Source organism: Rosa chinensis, chromosome 2 (assembly GCF_002994745.2).
Source record: "Rosa chinensis cultivar Old Blush chromosome 2, RchiOBHm-V2, whole genome shotgun sequence".
In the NCBI taxonomy this organism is placed as follows: Eukaryota; Viridiplantae; Streptophyta; class Magnoliopsida; order Rosales; family Rosaceae; genus Rosa; species Rosa chinensis.
The window spans coordinates 13,849,923-13,858,098 of record NC_037089.1 but is presented as its reverse complement, the minus strand read 5'-3'; the positions used below and the strand labels follow the sequence as shown (position 1 = coordinate 13,858,098).

At 35.7% G+C, this 8,176-nt stretch overlaps 1 long non-coding RNA gene across 1 annotated transcript; it reads right to left on the bottom strand.

The window, feature by feature from the left end:
• Positions 1–4,505: 4,505 nt before the first annotated feature.
• Positions 4,506–5,294, bottom strand: LOC121051835. The gene is made up of 3 exons (XR_005807146.1): positions 5,163–5,294; positions 4,872–4,927; positions 4,506–4,764 (listed from the first exon to the last, which is right to left on the bottom strand). It is a non-coding gene; the product is annotated as an uncharacterized LOC121051835 (long non-coding RNA).
• Positions 5,295–8,176: the final 2,882 nt, after the last annotated feature.

The window sequence follows — 8,176 nt, the reverse complement described above, 5'->3', positions numbered from 1 at the left end:
ACATATAAAATATATACATTAGAGTCATGGGCGGCCGCGGCTTGGCCTGAATTGTATGTGTACTATTTTTTGCAAAACAAAAAGAAGATGATAATATTGATCAAGTCCTTTTTAGATTGTTTTCGAATTGGGTCAAATCATTAGTTTAAGGTTGCTAATTGACAGTCGGACCTTACAAAAACAAAAGAAGCTTGAACAGACATAACATGATGACGAACTTTCCATTTAGATGGCAAAGCAATGCGAGATCAATCAGCACAAGGGGCAGATTCAGCCGGGGCTGGGTAGGGCTCAAGCGGGGCTTTTTTGGGCCCAAAAAAAAGGTATATAGCTTTTATTCTATTTTATTTTATTTTAGACTAGTTATCTCCTTTGAAGCCCCACCGCCGAGGCACTGAACTCAATCCGATCCTTGGACTCTTGGAGTACTCCCGACTCGGCAACCTGCAAGAGTGCAAGGCCAGAACTAGCAAGTCAGCAACCCGTCTTCAATGAGTCCGGTCTCCGAGCTCCGCCTCCAAGCTCCAACCTTTCAAGCCCCACTGGCCACCGCCGAACTCAAGGTTGGAGAGTCGGTCCAGCAGTCCAGCAACCCGTCTCCACCTTTCCTGCTCTCCGAGTTCTGCCTCCAGGTTAATGGACTAATGGTATAGTTGAATTGTTGAAATAGGTTCCGGGTTCTATTTCAGATTTCCAGTTGATCTTGATGGTATAATTGCAAATGGATTTCCAGTTGATCTTTATGGTATAATTGTTGAAATGGTTGAATTGTTGAAATGGGTTCCGGGTTCGATTTCAGATTTCCAGTAGATCTTGATGGTATAATTGGTAAATTGCAAATGGATTTCCAGTTGATCTTGATGGTATAATTGTTGAAATGGATTTCCAATTCGATATCGGATTTCTAGCTTATGAGCTAACTGTCAAGTTCAATTTCCTTTTGATCTTGATCTTGATTACTTGATTTTAATTAAGGTAATGATACTGATTCGATAGTTAGAAATGGGTTTGATAAAGTGATTTCATCAACATTAAATGCTCTTCTTCAATTGCAAATTCATGATTGGCAGATTGTATCAATAAGAGTATTTCACTCGGTCAGTGAGGTTAATAGAGTTAGATTTAATTAGTTTATGCTCTTGTATTATATTGCATTGCACGTTTATTTTAGGGGGTGAAATTTGCACACCTAAATTTGCAAACCACACCCTTTCATTTTTTTTAATAATATTTCAATTCCCATCTTTTTGCACTTTCTAAAATACCCTCAAAAACATAGGAGTTGCAAATTTGATGAAATAGATTCAGAGTAATCAATCCTCACACCTCTATAGTGATGAGGAGATTCCGAAGGGTCAAAAGCCAAGGCAGCCCAGAAATGCTCATGGTTTTGGTGGACACAGGCTTTAGGTACGGGCAGTACTTGTTGTGTAGTGATGGGGTTGCACACACACAACTGATAAGTTCCCGACTTCAATAACAGAAGTAATCCATTGCAACAATCTAGATACTCATCAAGATCATATTCATCATCATCCAATTACAGAGAAGGTTCAAAACTACAAATCATGATCATAAAGCTTAGCGCACTTATCCAATGCTTCATATAACGGAGAGTCAGCTAGAGATGGTTTAATGACACCCCAAGACATCCCGTCTCACCAGTCCTTTCATCCTCCTGGACAGAGAGTTCAACATCACCAGTATATATTCAGGTCAATGCACAAAAGTTTCCATGACCATGAGAGCCATACTAAATAACCTGTCACACAAAGTAAACAAAATGTCGAACAATTTGGAACTTTTAAATCCCGAGAAATTTTATTCACACATCCCAAATTTCAAATTACACATTCCACATTTTTTGAAAAATTTTTAATTCCTGATATATCCCTCATTTTAGCTTTTAATCAAAAAAAAAAAAAAAAAAATCCTTCTCATACCTCTGATATGCGGCAAAGGTGAAGAAAATTCAAGCTCAAGTTATCTTTCAAGTGGTTTTAACAGAATTAGATTTGGTCCCTTAACACCAAGTTGCTACTACTATATTTTATTTGTGATTGATTGTTGGTGTTTATCATATATACAATAGTCATTGGTAACTGGGGAGCTTCCTGCAATTTTTCAAGATGAATGACTGGTCATTGAATTGTTAATGCCAAATACTGAGGATTTCTTTTATATTTTCATCAAAATCACCTAATCTTTATTATTAGTTGTATAACCATTAACCAATATTTTTTTTTCTGTAAAAAAAAAAAGAGAAATAACTTATAATTGTTTTATCAAAAAGAGTCTTTGTTGTAGTTGCAGATGGAGCAGAGAGAGAAAATGGTTGAAGTAAAATGAAAGAGGGGGAAAGGTAGAGAAGGAAATATTGAGAGAGAATGTGGCAAAAAAAATTAAGAGATGTGTATTGAACAAATAGAAATGTATCAATAAAATATCTCTTAAATCCCACCTGAAATAGCGGATCGAGTTGCACAACCAATGTTGAACTCACTTTTTAAATTGTGACGAAAATGCGTCTTACAGTTTGAGGTCCGTTGAGGAGGGAGTTCGGAATAATCAATTTGTACAATTTGCAAAGTTATTTACAAATTAATCTACCTAAACTTGAATACAACTAATTAATTAAGCTCGATCAAAATCAAACCAAACCAAATCACCCTAGCTAATACTTGGCTTGATTTGGCTCATTCACTCCACTAATTCATATTTACATAATGTTTTAATGCATGATTGATCTTAATTAATTAATTAATCATATGTCTATGGTCTCTCCAAGGTGCTCAAGATCGATGGGGATGATGGGGGCACCTTACATCGTATAAAAATGACAGCTTGATTTTGTAGATCGTTTGAGACCGACCGATACTAAAAACTACATATCATCTTTTCAAAAAAAAAAAAAAAAAAAAAAAACTACATATCATTTCAAAAACATATTACTCCTCTATCAATCCATCTTATAATACTGCATGATCTGAATGATCAATTGTAATTTCATCTCTTTTTTTTTCTTTTTTTTTTGACCTTTGAACGAAGTTGATGATGACAACGACGACCATGATCGACTGTCATTATCACCCTAGGGGTTCAGCCATAGGCAGCACTCCAACGCACGCGCAAGCGGCGCAGCAAAAACGACCCTTGACTGGGCGGCTGGGTTGATATGACAGTATTAGCCTCTTAGGTCTAAGAAAACACAATTTTAATTTCGACGTCCTTTGAGTAATTAATAAGCAGCAACAAGCTAGTATTTTTGCTTCTCTTTTATTACATTTCGATCATTAGTACTCCACCTTCGTCATAGCAAGAGGAAAATGGATTAATCCATCTCTGGGAATCACAAGCGTACATTTGATTCGGTGGCTGCTGGAAAGTCAAAGAAGCCGCCTGCCGGAATATCAATGACTTGGGGAGAAAATGTTTGGAATTAATTAAGCAAGTTTTCATGGTGTCACTGATTGTGAATTTTTGATTCTCTAATATATTAGCCAACGACGGTCACAAATCAATGGATTTGCATGGAAAGATGTCTCTTGTTTTTAAGCGCTGGACATGTTCTCCTGGTTCTTATCCTTTCCTCTCATCTGTTGTATTGCTGTCTGGCTAGATTCACATGCACTAGAACAGTACAATAGATAGCTATATAATACATATATGTATGTATGTATTGTTAAAAAAAAATGAAATGCTATATTATACACCATTTTTCTTTTTGGAATGATATACTATAAACCATTGATAGTAGACTTTTTTCGTGCATAATGTCAGCTTTCACCTCTCTAACCTTCTCCTTCTATACCCTTTCGAGTTTCGTCTGGTTGTGGGCATTTTCAGGATTGGTCATTCATTTTTTTCTGTTCTTTATGTAAATACATGTTTAATTACGAAAAGAACAAATGTGTAAGTATATTGGGTTATTACCATTCAACACATGACTTTCCCAAAGTCACTAGGAGATCAGAGGCTGCAAAGGTTTAGGAGATATTTCTCCTGATTTTCCGGTGGCTCAAGGCAATAGAAGAAATTTGCAGAATCGGATCACCAAGAGGAAATCAAGGAGAATCACTATCACTGATCTTGGATTAAAGGTGGGATTCATTTCATATCATTTTACATGATTTAAATTGATATGCCACTACAAAAAAATGAGTCTTTTGCGACATATGAAAACCGTCGTAAAAAAAGTAAAAAACGTCGCAAATAACTTTTTGCGACGGTTTTGCGACGCTTATTGAAGCGTCGTCATAAATCGCGTAGCAAATACTTTTTTGTTTTTTACGACACTTTAAGAGGCGTCGCAAATACCTTTCGCGACGGTTTTGCGACGTTTCTTCAAGTGTCGCAATAATTTATGTCATAAATAGTTTCATTAAATACGACGCGTAAACAAGCGTCGTAAAAACCTTTTGCGACAAAGATGCGACACTTTTTATCCGTCGCAAATACTTTGTGGGGTAATAAAAAAAACTGCGACAGTCAAATGACTGTCGCAATAAGAGGTTCTGATCTTTCACTTCACAGGGATCTAGCAAGTAAACACCATTTGCATGTGTATTAAAAGTACCTTTCACTCATAACAAATAAACATCATAGCTGATGTAAATGTTTACACAAAAAATTTATATTCTAATGTCAGAAAATTTTTATTATTCAAAGTAGTGATATGGGCATGTACAGTATGTAAAGTAGCTTTCTACATCCAAATTAATGTGGAAATTTCGCATGTTTGTCATCAATTGAACCTGCAATATCCTGTCACAAATGCACAAAGCATGATCAAGATTTCTCTAGGCACATAACATCAGCATATCATTCCTTCCCAATAAGAAACTCTGAAATCAAGCAGCTTAGTAGCTTACCAATTGGTTGTTCCCTTGTTCTTCAAGGATGGAAGTTGCCTCTCAAATGAATACACCTATAACCAATTAAAGTAACATATACTTAACTGTAGATGATTAAGAAGACAACAAACAGTGGGAGGGCAAGCAATGAACAAAACCCTCAATAGACAATGAAAAGAGAAAAAAAATAACTGAGAAAAGTATATTCTTGTATGTACTAAGGCCACTCTAGGAACACTTTTCAGGATGTGTATTGCATATTTTATATGACTCATTAAAACATATAAAGAGCTGAAATATTAAACCAACCTTAGTTGAGACTCAGTGCTGCTGCTGCATTTGAAAAATAGCACCTTGATGACAGGATGCAGATCTATCTTTGGTACTGGTTTGGTATTGCCCAGTGTGGCCAAACATGACCACTGCCAGACCAAGAATTTGTATTTATGACATGAGAACAATTTGCAGCATTGGAGATCTGAGTCACGGCTCTAAATGATAATTGATCTTTTGCACATTCGAGTAGCTGGTTTGCAAACATTCTCTCCAAGGTATACTTCCTGTTCCATGAAACAAATTAAATGAATTAAGCTTATATCCACCACATGAATATTCGAACACTACAATACTAAATAGAAAGGAAATCCAAAGGTGGACATGAGAGATGGGTGAGCATATGTGAGTGCCCACCAGAAGAGAAATTTTCTTCATAAAATACAATAAAGGGAAAAAATTAATAAACAAATAAAGAGAAATGGAAAGCATATCCAGATTTATACAACAGTAAGGTCCTTTGTTTATTCTTCCACATAGTGATGGCTAATGGATCAATTATTAAACCTGGAATTAGAACCATTCAATAAGAAAACCAAACTCAATTGCTAAACTAATAACCAAAATTATCAAAGTCAAAATTACCTTCTTGCAGTGATGTTGTTCCAGTGAGAAATCCGAAACTCCATATATATAGGAACCCAAGGCATTTGAAAATGGGGCAACATGAAAACCAGAAAAACGCATTATTCAAACTAAAAAATCTCAACCAAAATTCATAGAAATTGAACCAAACAACAATTCCCTTTTAACCAGCAATCAAATTAACCCAAAGTAAATTGTACCTGAGACACAAGAAAAATAGGAACGACTAGATATAAATTGAAGGTTAGACTTTTGATCTCTCGTGATCTCAGAACCTACATATAAAACAAAGCATGATTAGCATGGTTGCTCTGTCAGCCGAAATGTGAAGATATTCCTGAACTCACAGCAATACATGGACTGTAATATCACACTGAGATCCATAAAACCTAATGTGATTGAGTTTGTTTTTCTTGTAATTAACAGAATTACAAAGTAGGAGACATTTATATATCATATCCCAGCAATTGAAGAAACTGAAAGTAAAATGAACTCTGCAACCGGACAAAATGGGGGCAAATAAGATAATGGGTGTAAAGAGAATTCTAAAGGAAAATGGGCTCGTACCAGTTTAGGGTTGCACGCCAATTGCTTGAGAAATTGCCCCAATGAAGCCCGAACACAGTAGAAACTTTGAGTCGGGGTACTCTGGCATATCTCAAGTTTTCAATCAGAGCTGCTGGTCTCACTCATCGGAGAGGGGATGCGAAGGAGTGTACCGGATTGTGGGCTCATACGGATGGAAGATCAAAATTCTTGCTTGGTTGCAGGCGGTTTAGATCTAACTAGGATAGGAGTTTGTTTTTGGGGCTTTGATGGTCAGATTGAGAGAAGATCGTGTATTTGGAAAACCTTGTTCCGTTTATTTTTTATTTTTTTTCACCGAGTGTGCGATATAAGCAGTATATACGACAACAAATGCGACATTACTTAAACTCATGTAGTAAATAGTTTCGCCCTATTATTTAGGAGGTAAAATGTTTATACTTGCGACAATTTAGTGTATCTGTCGCAGAACCAATGTCGCAAATGCACCTTTTTCTTGTAGTGTGCATATCGTATAGGTTGATTTGATATGCTTATCTTCATTAAAAGGTTTTCGACATGCATATCAGATGGAGATCGGATATGCACAAAAAATAGGAAGATTTAATTTCAGTTTTAAAACCTTTACATAGATATCTTATTCTGTGGTGCTAAAAGAGATTTGATTGAGGGGGAGTCTTGCTTCTCTATAAAAGGTTTTGAAACTGTATTTTACAGGTAGAGTTTTTGATTAAAAAAGTGTTTCATTTGTGTGAGATATAGTTCTTGCAAACTGTTTTGAAAAACTCTCATTGTTTATGGTATTTGATATTGCTCACTACACTCACTGCATGCATATCATTCAAGATCAGTGAGGCATCTGTTTCATAAGAAGATCCAGAATTTCAGTTCTTGATAACTACAATAGGCTGTGTCATTCTTGTGTAGAATAGGGTCTTCAAATTGTAAACAAGTTAGCTGTGATGCTTGTAAAGTGGTTGAGTTGAACACCACAACTTGTGTGTTGTAAGAACTTGATTTCATAGTGGATTTTTCTTATGTGTGGGCTACATAAAACGCCTCACAATGATGTTTCCTCAATGGTGAGGTTTACACTGCGTTGGCAAAACTTGTGTTGATTTTTCGTAATTATCTATTTTATTCCATTTAGTGTTTTCAAAATGTAGTTGCATACTTGCATGCATAATTTCATTATTTGAAAAAAGTTACATGACTCTTCGTTTAAGGTGTAATTTTTACATGTATGCATAGTTTCAGTGATGAGAATAAGCTATGGAATGTGGGGAAAAAGAATTGAAAATAGAAGCAAAAAATGAATTATATATAGTAAAACATTTTCATTTTTTGCTGGGCAACTAAGAAGTTCTAGCTAGACTCGTTCCTAAATCCTAACTGCTAAGTAATAGATTTAGGGATCGTCTACAGTACATTAATGTACCGATACATTAAGTAGACTAGGTTCAATACAAAGGTAGACTAGCTCAGTACATGGGTAGACAACTAGACATGCATGGAGTTGGTCTACCTTGTATCGAGCTAGTCTACCTCTGTATTGAACCTAGTCTACTTGATGTATCGGTACATTAATGTATTGAAGTATTTTCCATAGATTTAAGCCAATGATCTATTAACATTGAGAAGTTTGTTGGTTGATGACAATTGAATGGAAGATGGTCTTTATTTCATTATTCGTATGGCCCTTAGTTTGTATTTTTTATGAGAATATGATTGGTCTTCTTTAGTATAAAAATTGTGACAAGATTCACCCTGTTATTCAAAACCACTGGTCCAAAAAAGCACAAAACTCTTCTTGTCCCATTTCGTATTGACTACAACAGAAAAGCTAATTTGCAAGGAAC